The following is a 15134-nucleotide window of genomic DNA, read 5'->3' on the forward strand; positions in this document are numbered from 1 at the left end:
GGATCAGCTTCGTAAGTTTAGACGCGACTACGCTCCTTACACGATCCCCATACTCGAACCCCCAGGTACGCAAACAAACTTAGAAGAACAAGCAGACATATTAGGGCAGCGCATTTCCATGACACATCCCAAGCTCAGTAAACTATTCTGATAAATTTCAAAAATATAAGCAATCAGCAGAAAAACAAAAGCTTCCGACAAGAGGAAGTTCCGAGATATCGTTTAATGTCCCCTTAACACTCAAGGAAATCAACAGAGTACTCACTACTGGCAAAAAAAAAAAAAAAAAACAGCACCCGCTCCGGATGGAGTACATTACACAATGCTCGCTCACCTATCCCCTAAAGCAGTGGAGACCTTACTTCATTTCTTCAATGTAATCTGGGAAACGGAAACAAAAATGCCGAATGAGTGGAAGAAATCCATTATAATCCCTTTCTAGAAAGCTGGAAAGCATCCTACAACAAAAGCTGTCTTGCAAATACATATGAAATCACTATAAACGTAAGATTGACATACGTCCTTGAAACCGAGAACCTGCTGGACAACCATCAGTGTAGGTACAAGAAAGGTTACTCTACAACAGGTCACCTAGTCCGGCTAGAAAACGAGATACGTACTGCCTTTCTACACAAAGACTACTGTCTCACAGTTTTCTTCGATCTAGAAAAGGCGTACGACACAACATGGAGGTTTGGTATTTTGAGGGACTTGGCGGATTTAGGGATCCGCGGTAGAATGCTCAAATGTGTAGCCGACCGAACATTTCAAGTGCGTTTAGGAACGGTGCTGCCACGCGTATTCATTCAGGAAAATGGTGTGCCACAGGGATGTGTATTAAGCACAACACTGTGGTGAAAGTGAACTCCGTGAATAACGTAATTCCACCCTCTGTAATGCACTCGTTATATGCGGATGATCTGCAAATTGCGTGTCGTGCATCGAACTTGGCAACCTGCGAACGGCAAACTCACGCAGTGGGCATCTGAAAACGGTTTTCGTTTCTCAACTGAAAAAAAAAAAAAAAAAAACTATTAGCGTTGTCTTTTCACGAAAAAGAGGTCTACAACCAGATCCCACCCTTAAAAGGACACTAAAGGGGAAAATGATTTCTTCTCTATCAGTAGATTACCCTTCCACAATACCGAAAACACCACTCTTACCGCGAGAAGCCGCTTGGTAAGCCAGAAAGAAACGAAAAACACAGAGGCGAGTGGCGACGCCACCATGAAGTTCCCGCACCAGCTCACCGTGACGTCATGAATTTTGACAGCGTCTTCTGGGTCCCAGTTAATTATTTAGCGGTAAAGATTGACTACACTGTGCTCTAAAGAAGCCCAAGACTGAATATGGCAAGTTTCGCCAACTTTTACTGAGCCAAAAACGCGGCTCAAATACGAAAAATTACTTCAGAAGTCGTGACGTCACACTGAAGTGCTGACGTTGGGGTTTCCGCGCTAAATTCAAAAAAAAATAAACTGAGCTTCATTTCCTCCTCTAATAATTGACCTATTGTAGTGCAATTAACGACAGCAGAGTTTTCGAAGAATACTTTATCAGTCTAAGTTGATTTATTGTTTTGCTTTAGCGTCCCTTTAATCTACAGGAAGCCGCACTACCGATAAAACAAGAACACAAGTTTCTGGGTGTTCTGTCTTATAAAAAGTTGAACTTGCGCACATAAATATTCTTAAAGTTAAAGCGAACAATGCACTTAACATCCTCAATGTCCTGTCCCGGAAGCGCTGGGGCTCTGACCGTAAATGCCTGCTACACATCTACCGCTCTCTGGTACGTAGCGTATTCGACAATGGTAGCATCATATATGGTTCAGTGCTACACATCTACCGCTCTCTGGTACGTAGCGTATTCGACAATGCTAGCATCCTATATGGTTCAGGAAGACAGTCTTACATGCGACGACTTGATCCAGTTCATAACCTTGGACAATGACTGGCAAGTGGTGCTTACAGAACATCACCTGTTCAGAGCTTATACACTGACTGTAATGAGCCTGCTTTACAGCAGCGCAGAGACACTACTAACTTTTCCTACATAGTCCGTTCCAGTCATCACACACATACGCTACAACATCACCATACAGTGCAACCTCGAACACGTGGGTGTGGGGGTCGTGAAAAAAAAATTGGGAAACGAGCGTATTCGACGCAATGGTAGCATCATATATGGCAGTGCTGAACTGTTAGGGGATATTTTAAACACGGTCAAGTACCGCTCGCCTCATGTTGGTACGAGTGAAGCGTATTCGACAATGGCAGCGTAGCATGAAGATTGTATCCTATAGGCCTTGAGGTCAAAATGGCAACACATGTGACCAATGTAAGCAACAGCTACATCTTACTGAACCCGTAATTGGTTAGTCGTGCATCAGAAGCAACGGCTCTATGAGGTGATCTTACGACTCCCTTGACACACACATTTTCCACACAATTTTCTCCAGCCAACTTTGCCATAACCTCTTAGAGTGATGCACATACTTATGACAATGACTGGCAAGTGGTGCTTACAGAACATCACCTGGTTGTTCAGATTTAGCTTAACATATTGTCTTGTGGCTGGCGCACTGACCTTAGTCGCCTTTGCGTCTAAAGCCGGACAGTCTTACATGCGACGACTTGATCCAGTTCATAACCTTGGACAATGACTGGCAAGTGGTGCTTACAGAACATCACCTGTTCAGAGCTTATACACTGACTGTAATGAGCCTGCTTTACAGCAGCGCAGAGCACTACTAACTTTTTCCTACATAGTCCGATTCCAGTCATCACAACACATATGCTACAACATCACCATACAGTGCAACTCACGCTTACACTACACAAATAAACCGAACATGATTAGACCATTTATTCTGCGGTATGAGGAGTACTGTCGTGATTATGACATTACTCATGAGGGTTGTTAAAAGGCCACAGCGATTGCCCCCATGGTGCGAGTTCGTACAGTCCTACAAGAATGTCCTACAAGAACATTTCACCATTTGCGCCGTACTACGTTGTGGTGGATTACCTGAAGAAGTGCACTTTACTTGAGCGACAAATCGCAATGTCCAAGTTGCTAATTAAAACAATTCACTGAACAACTTCCCAATCATTCTCTTTCGGGCATATGTTCCAATTCCGAAATTGAGGCCGAGAAGTAATCAAGTCATCGCTCCCTAGCAGAAATTCGAACACTGGCTTCCGAGACAACCGTTTCCAAGATCATCTAACAAATGCATTGGCATTAAACTCACCCGAACCATTTCATGCACGCATTCTGGAAGCTATAAGCTGGAACGTCCATGAATTTCGTTGTAGACTTGAAGGCCGGATATCTCAAAAGTCTCGAAAGGCACAAGATGGAGTCACCTGGCGCAAGATAGCGGTAATGATATCGCTGGAAGAGGTCTTCGTCCTGATGTAGATATAATTAGGTTGATAATGATGATGCTATTAATTATCGATGATCATCATCTCGAAGGTGGTGCTGGATTTATGATTTCCGCTAAACAAGCATAATTTCTCCACTGATCGGCTTCAATTCCGCAATTTCAACATGTGCCCTAAAGTGAATAGTAAGATAGAAGCGTCGACTGTTCGGCCAGTTGGTGCATCATGCAGTGTCGTGGAGCATCCCGGGATTAGGGGCGGGAAGAAACGAAGTGTACAGGACAGACGCTCACCTATAACTGTAGTTTAATTAAACATTTTCCAGGAAGCGGACGCAGGCGCCTCAATTAACCTGACGTGTGAAGCTCTAGCTTAGTGCATATTGGCAACAATAAAATGAAACTTGTCAGTGCAACGTTCTGTATAGGCTTCCACATTTCTGAAACAGAAACCACCAACTTGGAGTGGTGTCAGTGTTGTGTGTTTGTTGTGTGTGTGCGTGTGCATGCATGTGTTGTGTACGTTTTGTGTGCGTGTGCTGCGGGAGCGTGCACATTTTGTCCCATGTCGAGTGCTATTTGTTTCGAAGTGTAGAGGGTGCCACTGACTGGCCATGTACTAATATTGTGCAGTTGCCTGAAAATAAATAGTCGTCTGGCTGGTATAATGAAAATTATTTGTAAGTGGCCCCACACAAGGTACTCAGATGCGCACACACTGCATGGTTTTGTTGACTACTCTTCACAAAAAAAGTATTCTGCTAAAGTGCTTCACTGAGCTCTGTACAATCATGCTCCCGACATATGCATGTTAAAGCACCACCGTTGTTTTTCAGGTCAGTCGCGGCACGACATCCTGAGAGAGGAACCAAGGTGCAGCGCTCAAGCAAGCAGCACGGCCTTGCACCAAAAGTTGCCTCCATAACCAGGTGCCTTCACGATTTAGTTTTAAAGCTAAAGTCTTCAACAACGTATTGCCGAGGCTACATTGAGTAATTTTTCAGCACCATTATAGTTTGATAAGTAAGCTGGTTTTCTTGTACTGTAGCAAGAAGTTCGCTGTTTGTTTTGTTTTCATGTAGCTTATTTAGCCATCAGTTTTTCTAGCTTTGAAATAAAACATCTATTTTCGTACGAAACGAACCGTAGCCTGGATCTTCTGTGTAGCATCATTTGCTACAGTGCTAGAGCTGCCACCAGCTCTTTGTCACACGTGGCTCCATGAAATATCTGGTTCCTTGGTCCATCGAAAAAAAAAGCGTTAATTAAGACGAAGTTAGCTTAAACTGTTTTCAGGTGAGAACACTTTTGCTATTTTGCCAATCAGCGACGATACTTAAACAAATATCTGACTTTCCACAACAGTTTTCTTTTACATCAAAAAAGAATCCGATTTTATTTGCATGTTGAAAATACGCACATCTCTTCAACGTGCGCTGCACAATATCTGGACACTATAACATAATACACACTGCACACCCAGCTTGATGCTACTGTGTGTCGCATATATGGGCATGGATACATATCGTGGTCACTAATTCAAAAAAATGTCGCAGTTTCAACCGAAAGGCGAAGCATCAATTGCGATAGCAAATTAGTAGAGAACTATACGGAGTAAGGATAGCGGTTTTATCAGCTGTATAAACTTGGACATGCAGCAGCACCAGCAACGCGCAGAACTGTTGTCGACGCCGTTGGCGTTTTGCCACGTTCGCGCCGAACGCGCGCGGAGTTTTTATGTAAATACGTATTTGGTGCCGCAGCTAAACGTCGCCTCCCCTCCCTTTCTCCCTCCCTCCCGTCCCCCCACAGCCTTTCGCGCGACGGAAAATGTTGCGTTTGCTCTCTATATATGGAAAGGAGGAAATAGACGCTTAATTCTGCAGCCCTTCAGGGAGCAAGGCGCCGAACGCGCATTTGCTCTCCGACGTGCGTTCGCTCCCCGTGAAAGCGCGCGTCCCTCGCGCCCTTTCACTCGCACATACAGCGTCCGGAGCGCGGCGACGATTTCATCGCCGTTGACGTCATACGAAACCTCACGGCGACGGCGACGACGACGGCAGAAATCCGCTTTGAAGTGCCCATATAATTGCTATCGCAAAATTATTTTACTGCCAGGGTCGGGAGATTTCAGGAAATTGGCTATCAGTGCCGATTATTATACACGGAGCTCTGCGGATGTATTTACTCCGCTTATATACCTTGCTTTGAAAGGGCATGCACTTTTTTCTGCTCTTCCTTATTTACGTACGCGTGCGATCCATGGCAAGCGGAAGCTTATCTATAGCCTGGGAAACTGACTTTTAGGCTGTTAAAACAACTGTTATAACAACAAGGAAAACTGATGTTTCTTGTTTTCTGAACCTAGTGCGCATAAGCAGTTCTATTAATATTCCTATTTTTATATTTATTTGCCAAAGGATCTAGTGATGTAAAATAATGTAAACAATGTCCTAAATTACAAATTCATTCTTACAGCCACTGAGAGCAAGCGTGTTGACGAACTTACAACTTTTAGTTGTTGTTTTTTTCTTTTCCCTTGGACATGAAAAGCGAAAAACCCGTGTCCAAATTTGTTCTGTAAGGGAAATGTAGTGAAAGTTGACTTCTGCTGCGAGAGAAATCATGTGAAAGTTGACTATGCATGGTTTCACCTCGTGATTATGCATAAGTCCACAGGTCGGCCAATACCCATGATTACACTCGCTCATATATAATCACTCGCACTTACTTAGCAGTCTCGAGTGTGAGCGACGAAGGACGCGTGATTAGACGCATGAACGTGAGAAGTATACCGGTGAATGCGGGTGGACGTCATTATGAACGGGAGCAAGTGCGCGTGGGTGTCTGCAGCTCGCTCATAGGAGGCGATCGCGATCGTGAAATTCGATCCCGATCGGGCTCGATCGAAATCAAAAGTACCCCGTGTGATTGCGATATAAAACATTTGTGGCACACAATGTTTCACCAAATTTCGCAACGCTTATGATGCCATACGGTACGCTCTGTGTACGGTTTCTTTCTTTTTTTCGTCATAACCTAACCTAACCAGAGAGGCCATCGCATCGTGCGTCACTGGTGCCGGAAAACAGGATCCGACCTCATCCGCGGTTGTACAAAGAATCTGGCGTCAATACCTACGTTAGATTCCCTGCCAAGCCACTCCGTGAGTTTTTGGAACAATAATGTAGCGTATACAGACGAGGACAACATAAGGTACGGCCCTATAGCTTCAATACAAAGCCCCGTGTCTATGTGTTCATGTATACCTTTTATTGTCCTCGTCTGTATGCGTTACACAAGTATTCCAAGATGACACACCAACATGTCCGCATTGCAGCGCTAGTTGGCTCCATGGACGTCTAGCTCGGCACGCAGAACAATGTTTGCCGATGTCTTCACCAAGCACGAAGGTGCCCGTGAGCTGCCATGCAGTCAGTGCCTGCGTTTCCCCGACTTCAAAGCAAGCGCGTAACCCTCTAGTTTCATGCGAGGCTTTTTGCCGTAGTTACACGAAAAGACAAACATCTCAAGATGACGGCACTCAAACCCGGGCTAAACGATTTAGCCCGTTGATCGCTCCTATACATAGATAAGTCTTCGTGGCTTAAAACGAAAAAAAGAAAAAAAAAAAAGATCGCTACGACATCGTCTCACTCGCATTTATCTGGTTTTGCGGTTCATTATCACGTTTCACGATTTTTTTTCCTCCCTAACAGCAATCATAATAATTCAAACGGAACCAGCACCGTTGTTAAACATAACGAGGGATTTACGATATGCATATTCATTATAACGGGATCTCCTACACGAGGTCAGTGGTGATAACTAAGCGCAGTGGTCGTGAGGTCATGCTACAAGATGAACAGCACGCTTCTTTTTCTGCTCATTCGAACTTTCTTTTCTCCCGTGGGCGCACGCTGTCTATTTGACGCGTATCTAAGCGCGTTTGGGTTCTTGATTGCAGGAGACGTTTAAACAATGTTGCCGAGTAAACGGTAAACGCACTGACCTGATTATTTCCCGGCTCGACGCCGTTGCTGGCGACGAAACGCAGGCGCTCGGAATTGACGTTTGCGTCGATTCCACGTGTATATCCCTGCCACCAACAGGCCCGATGGGCCACGTATTACGTTCTACGTATGTGTTACATGTACTACGACGCAACACGCAACGCAAGAAACACACGTAGATTTAGCGCGGAAACGTGCTTTCACTTTTGCAAACACTCGATAGCGCGCGCCCTTACAGGTGTATATATATACAGCTCGCCGTATATCGCATGCGAGGTGTCACACTCGGGCAAGCGTTTTTCGCTCACCGCGAAGATCACACATCACGAGAGCTCTGCAAGGAGCGACGCTCGAAGTACTAGCTCTCTAATTTATTTGAACCCGTTCGTGTCTCATCGATGCTATAGCGAAGTTAGTGGGCAAACACTTGCATAGGTTTGATAGGCCTCGCAAGGCGCAGGTTGTTTCAATAGCGCGAGTGTCGTGCTCGCATATGCGCTGTCGACGCTGATATGCCTTCAAGCTGTCACCATCATCTCGGGACTCGAAGCACACTACTGGCATTTCGCGGTGCACTGAAAGAACGCGGATCGAACAACGAAAACAACAACCACTCCACAAACGACATGCCTTTCGTTTTCAGTCGGAATTTTGATTTGTTTGGACTTTAAGCGGAGATCGACGTCAGCGACAGCTGTCGTATGGTACATTAAATACGTGTGTATTCGCACCAGTATACAGAAGGCGACTTTTTTCTTTCTCGAGAGACAACGAGATTATTCAAAATGGCATGTTGCAGACGACAATATTGCTGAAACTGGGACTTGTATATCCTAATGTGAATAATTACAAAGTTATAATCAGTGATACCTTGGTTTTCAACGGGTGGTCAGGTGTTGTTGACAGTAGCGCGTACATATATTCCTTCTTTCTCTCGTCTATGGCTTCTGTTTTGACAACTACGACGTACGACGTACTGGGCGCTTTCACCAGCGACCCGCCCAATATTTCTCTCCATCCTGTTGGGCGGACTGAGTAAAAATAAATAATAAAAATATGAAATAAACGCATGCAACCCTGTGTGATGCAGAAATTCATCAATGAATTTCCATAATTTTTGTCAGTTATCCACCCAATCTTCTCTGTACTGTCCGGGTTCGACAACAGAAACTCTACCGCACAACTTGTTATCTACTATTTGCTCAATAATGATTACTTATTCACTGTGGAGGACAAAGGCACGAGAGCACATTATTGTTTGTTTTCAATGCAGTAAACACTCCTTATGACGAAGTTAAAGGGGATTCAAAATTACTTAGTTATATTCCTTATTGCATGTACTGCAATATGGAATTTATAAGAGAATTTCAAGAGGAATTTCACTTACTTCGTCGTATTTATTATTTCGTTTTCGTTATATCCAGTTTCGTTGTAACGAGGTTTGACAGTATTAAAGGGACTGTCTACAGCTCGGAAACATGTCTTTGGATTGTAATGGGAATGAGAAGATATACTGTGTCATATTGACGGGAACTAGCGTTCTTGTATCCCGTAAACGAGGAAATGTGTTTTTAATTTGGCTCTCAAATCGGTGCAAGAATGACATGTGGCGCCGCTCGACGTTGAAACAGTGCAACCAAACCGTGTACCTTCACGTAGCCCAAAAAAAAAAAAAAAAAAAGACGCGCTGGGAGAGAGTTATTTTGCTTGTACGTATACATAGTTATATGGCCTGAAATTGTATTTTATGCTCTTCTGCTAACTTTCCTTTGCGTGAGTTAGTGATTTCTTTCGTTTCCAGGTAACGCATGTTGAAAAGTGGCGTCGTATTGTGCCAGCGAACGGAGTCACGGTGAATGCAGTGGTGCGCTGATGCACGGTCTCCGTGATTGCCATCGCGTCCAGCAATCAGTGTTCTCGGCCTCCGTACACAGTTTTAAGAAGAGACTACGGAGATCGATAAATTCTGTTAAAAAAAAAAAAAAAACGTTCTACTCGCTTTCCAGAGTAACCACTGCACGTTTAGAAACTTCGAATGGTAGGCTTTCCATTGCGCTACAAAAGGAAGGTTCTTGAAAAACGGTCGGCAGTCCCTTTAACGCTAGCTATTCGCAGTTAAATTAGCGACGAGTTCTCAAAACTGTGGAACGCACATTGGCGCCAAATAAAACAGAACGTCTACGCGAGCAGTTGTTGAATCTATCCTGCGTTCCACTATCTGCCTTCGCAAAAATTCAAATGGAAATAATATATCAAGTCTATAGACGTTTTTCTGTGAAGTTTCGCTGACGATCTGAACTAGGCTTCACGCTTTGTGTGGGTTCTTGCGGTACTTTCTATTTCTGTACAGAAATATAATCAAATTAAATTAAATTGAACAGATTTTCTACGAACATCTTGTGGATCTACTGTCATACGCGTTTTTGTGGACCAACTTGAATAAAATTTCTATGAACAACCCGTTGGCAAGCATGTAGGCCGCAATAGAATTAAAGAAAATGCTAAGCACTTTTATATAGCCAAAGTAGCAAGATTAAGAAGGCGAAGCAGTTCGTAAGAAGCCCGCAGGCAATGTACAGAATGTCGAAATTCACTTAAAAGCGCAGCTTCTCTTTGGCTCTCTCCCCATCCGTCGTGAACAACTATCTGGGAGAGTAAACTGGGCCGACAATATACGTCCTCGCAAATGTTCTAATGTGGTTAGCAGCGCGGGTCGATCCTGGAGGCAATGCGAGGTCCACAAAACCCGCTATAAGAACGAGAAGAAAGGGAACCGAGGGGCCCGATTATTATTCATCATATCATAAGAAGCCAACAAACAATGACACCAAGGACAACATAGAGGAAATTACTTGTACTTACTAATTGAATTAAAGAAATGATAAATTAATGGAAAATGAAGATGGATGAAAAAACAACTGTCCGCAGGTGGGGAACGATCCCACGTCTTCGCATTACGCGTGCGATGCTCTTACCATTGAGCTACCGCGGAGCCGTTTTCCCATCCATTTTCTGGGGTATTTATGTTTTACAACTACTAGAACTAACCCTGGGAGTGTTAGCCAGCGCCACCACTCACAAACCATGGCGGCGGATGTGGCACATCCTTTCTGCCGCAGGCGTCACGAGCACGTGATCTTTTTTGGGTGGTGGCAACTAGTCAATATACCCACATATGCTACCTTGTGGGAATCCTCGGGTCCCATAACAGGCGCACGGGCAACGAACGTCGCGTCAAGCGCATGCGTGCCAGGGAGAGTTGGGAGAGGGGAAACTTTCCTTCCGCGGGTGGCGCGCGGGAATCGCAAGCGCTATCAGCGCCACCGGGTGGGTCACGCGAGATCCCGCTGATATCGCCCGGGTCTCTTTGGTCTCCAGCAAGCGGCGACGGCGGAAGTCTCCGCCGTCGCTCCCGTATTCCCGCACGCGGTTAGTCAACCGCGTTCTTGCCGCGGCAAACGCCGCGGCCCCCCGTATTCCCCAGTTGGTAAGTCGGAAGCCCTTCTTTACCTAGTGTATTATTCTCTTCGAGGGAACCCTCAGCGATGTCAACTATAGCTAGCTGGCCTGCTCGAAGTGTTAGTTGCAGTCGTAATAAATGCTTTCCGAGTGTACACGTGGTTGTCGTCTATTGTTTCCTCGAGCTTGTACCGGACCGCGGTTGCTGCGCAGGCATGCGCCAACCGCGGGGCTCGGTGTGTCGAGGCAGAGGGTCGTTGGCATCCCCCCATATCCCGACAACCTGAAGGCATCAATGTTGCCGGATTCGAGCCCCGTTGCCCTTGTTGTCATTGTTTGTTGGCTTCTTATGATATGTATCTGCAGGTCTGCCAGTAAGTGACCATTTGAGGTGGACAATAATCATGCCGATAGTTTCTTTATCTGGTTGCATAAAGGTGCGCAAAAATGTTGAGCATACTAGCGTTTCACAATTACCGAATGTCTGCAACATTTCTTTATAGCAGGTTCGTTGGACTTGTCAAACCTTTCGCTTTAACTTTTTTCTTCTTGCTTTTTTCCCCCTTCCCTGAAGGTTTGAAATTCCGTGTCCTGTGACTTCTTCGACACTTGGCCAGCTAGGAATGTGGAGAGAGTAATGAACTTCAATGACGTCCGCTTCTTTCGAACACGTCTTCTCGAGCTTAAAGTTCGAACTCCCAGCTGACCTTTCCTTGATCGTCCAGCTGTCGACCATACGGTCGGAGGTGTTTTTTGATGATTTTTTTTTTCGCGGCTGCATGAACGACCGGTCATGACACATTAGAATTCTCGCTTAAAATACGACTGCAAACAAATTTGCTGTGAGATATTTGCCATGGGATTCGCTGAGGTTCCAGCTGTCGACCATATGGTCGGACTTTTTTCTCTTTCTTCTTTTTTTTTCTTTTTTTTTGTGCAGCTGCACAAACGTTCACTGGTGACGGAATTGAAATTTTCTCTTGGCTACTTCGATTGGAAAAGAGTTTGCTGCGCGATATTCGGTATTGGACGCTTAGAGAGGGAGATAAAAGGAGATGGTGAAACGCAAGGTTAACCAGAGGTAATTACGGTTTGCTAGTCTGGGCGGTGTATGGGTTAAATATGAAATTAAAAAATGAGTAGCCCTTCACCTGTCGAGGAAATGGGGGTATACGCGAAGATTGTCGTGTGTTCCTTCAATGTTTCTCCGAACGAATTGCACTGACGAGTACCACGTTGTGCTCGAACCACAACCGGTCACACCCACTGCAGCTGGCTCCGAAGTTCCGGTTGTGAAAATCGCGTTGAAACCTGGAGCGCGATCTTGTACGCGTTCCAAAATGGAACGGAGGCGTTCCGTTTCATCGAGCCGCACATTATTGGTCAATTTGAACGTCGCGGTTGAAATTGACCAATCGTGTGCGGCTCGGTGGAACGGAACGCCTCCGTTCCATTTTGGAACGCGTACAAGATCGCGCCCCTGGCCGTCGCACCGGGGAAGTTGGCGCTGGCGTTGCTGAGGCGTGCACCACCGTTGTCGGGTTCCTGGAGGGCAATACGACACTGACGTTTGGCCTCAACATCGCGCTCCCTCAACTGGGGCAGAGTCCGCGGCTCTTCGCTGACGTTTCACCTGGGCTTCGGAAGCCCTCACGCTAGAGTAGGCACGCCGACGACGAGCCCTTTCCCCAGCGCATTCATTCTGGATGGATATCCATGAAATTTCTTCCAAATTAAATCTGTCCGTTGCGTAAGACAACGAATGGCTCATACCCCCGTAAACGCGCCCTCCCAATTACGACGACAGAAGAGAAGCGAAATTCTACGCTGGAATGATTAGCGGCAACGCAGCCAGCTGTGGAAGCAGACGACAACGACGAACGCGGGAGCAGTGGCACGAGCGCAAACCAAGGGGCGCCAACGAGCCAGCTGCGGAAGAAGACGACGACGCTCGAGCCCATGCTAATGATGGTAATTTTGCGCCTACATGGACGCCACCGAAATCTGCGAGTTACAATAAAAGGAGGTCTTAAAACAAATTGTCGCAGTTTCACCAGAAAGGCGAAGCATCAATTGCGATAGCAACTTAGTAGAGAGCTACATACGGAGTAAGGATAGTAGTTTATCAGCTGTATAAACTTGGACATGCAGCAGCACCAGCAACGCGCAGAACTGTTGTCGACGCCGTCGGCGTTTTGCCCGCGTTCGTACCAAACGCGCGCGGCGTTGGTGACTGTTGCCAGGGCCTCTAGGGGCGGCTCGGAGGTTTTCGACGAGATCAGAACGGGAAACTCGTCGAGCAGCGTCGGAAGTCTTTACCACCTTCTCGCCTCGCAACGTTTTTATGTAAATACGCATTTGGTGCCGCAGCTAAACGTCGCCTCCCCTCCCTCCCTCCCGTCTCCCCACGGCCTTTCGCGCGACGGAAGAAGTCGCGTTTGCTCTCTATATATTGATTGTAAAGGAGGAAAGAGGCGCTTAATTCTGCAGCCCTTCAGGAAGCACGGCGCAAAACACGCGTTTTTTCTCCGCCGTGCGTTCGCTCCCCGTGAAAGCGCGCGTCCCTCGCGCCCTTTCACTCGCACATACAGCGTCCGGAGCGCGGCGACGATTTCATCGCCGTTGACGTCATACAGAACCTCACGGCGACGGTAGAAATCCTCTTTGAGTGTCCATATAACTGCTATCGCAATAAAATTCTGGAGTGGCACTGCTCGCTACTGTTTACCAGCAGGGGAGAAGCCAACGCTTTCTCCGATTTCACCTCTGAAAGTGTGCCGGGCAGGCTGGAGTCCGCGCACACCAGAAGTGCTTTTGTTTTGCGAATCTAAACGCTAGGGTAATTGCAAAATAAAACGTCGTTGTTTCTAGCTAAAATATTTTATTTGGCTGAGTGTTGATATCATGAACTCAAAAAATGGGCCACGGCATTCAGGTTTCCTCCTAAAACCAGTGAAACAAAGGCATATAGTCAATAAAATCTTTACAGAGAAATTAGCCATCTTCAACGTTAAGGAGGCCAAACGATGGCATTTCCTATATATATTCCACTACTCCCTGATGTCTCTTGTCTCTTCATGCCCAGAGCGAAGCAGCATTGCCACTCCAGATTTTTTTTTTTTAAACCTCCTTGGTTATAACAAGCCTCGCTTGAAAATGTTTTCACTTCGTGGAACTGGCTGCATTTTTAAAATGTATCCGTGCGCCAGCACTCATACCTTAGGGTTGTTCCTGGGTACGTTAAACAAATTATTGATTGATTGATTAATCATCATTATCATCATCACCATCTAGAGCAATGAAATGGAGCAGCTGAGACATGTCTACCTCCAATCTTACAGCTTAGCAAGACATCTGCAACTAATGGAACAGGAAACGTAAGAGCAACATTGATGGTTGATGACTATAGCCGAAAAAAATATTTAGAAGCTAACTTTATTCTTTGGTTCCTTTCAAGTTGACAGTATACAAACACTGTAATGGCAGTGGGGGAAAGTATCAACTGCACCTTCCGATTTGAGGACGGGTGTATTGACTGCGAAGAAATTTGGACATTCTTCGGACCGCGCGGGCTCCGAATACTAAATGCGCTTGGTATGTATAGTTGAGCCGAACGTTGCGATGGGTGCTGGAAAGTTGTTTCTGTTCGACTGTATAAGGCCCATAATATACATCAGAGGCCTATAGTTTCCATTTTCCGAGGTCGGGAAGAGAGGGGGGGGGGGGGGGGGGTCTGAACGCCGCAATGCCCTGCTCCTACGTGACCACATACAGCGCCGTGACGTCACGACACAGTGTCCTCCTGGGAAACGAAACCGAAACTGGCTGTGGGAAAGCTATTATAATACATGAATAACTGCAATCCGAGGCACGTCACTAATTTCTTTTCTAGTATTTAGAGGTCTAGGACCTTCATTGACCGCAAACATAGGAATAGTCGGAAGGTATCGTGTGTCAGTACCTCTGTATTTAAGGTAGTTGCTTTATTACTTGCTTAAAACACGTTGGCAGATTAGTTGGTCAGAATCCACGATAGAATGTGTAAGCGCGACTTAACGAGGACTTATAAAGAAACGGAGACACTAAGTCTGTGCGTCTGTTTCTCTCTACGTGCTCGTTCTGTCGCGCTTACACATTCTATCACGCTTTATTACTATCCCGCTCATATAACCTGATTACAAACAGGCCAAATGGAATCATAGTGTTTAACGTACCGATTAACGCAACAATGGGACTACGGGAGACGCCGTATTTGGGAGGGGTTCGGATTT

The 15134-nt window shown here is 45.8% G+C and overlaps 2 protein-coding genes across 4 annotated transcripts in view; one reads left to right on the top strand and one right to left on the bottom strand.

The window, feature by feature from the left end:
• LOC119433400 (probable maltase-glucoamylase 2) overlaps positions 1–15134 on the bottom strand; it is a 128637-nt gene that overhangs the window by 77055 nt on the left and 36448 nt on the right. The window lies entirely within an intron of this gene.
• LOC119433079 (muscle-specific protein 20) overlaps positions 4228–15134 on the top strand; it is a 62716-nt gene continuing 51809 nt past the window's right edge. Inside the window, exon 1 of the mRNA XM_049659180.1 lies at positions 4228–4320. The gene's annotated coding sequence lies outside the window, so the exon portion shown is untranslated. The remainder of the gene's footprint in view (positions 4321–15134) is intronic.

The sequence above is a fragment of the Dermacentor silvarum genome, chromosome 11 (assembly GCF_013339745.2).
Source record: "Dermacentor silvarum isolate Dsil-2018 chromosome 11, BIME_Dsil_1.4, whole genome shotgun sequence".
NCBI lineage: Eukaryota > Metazoa > Arthropoda > Arachnida > Ixodida > Ixodidae > Dermacentor > Dermacentor silvarum.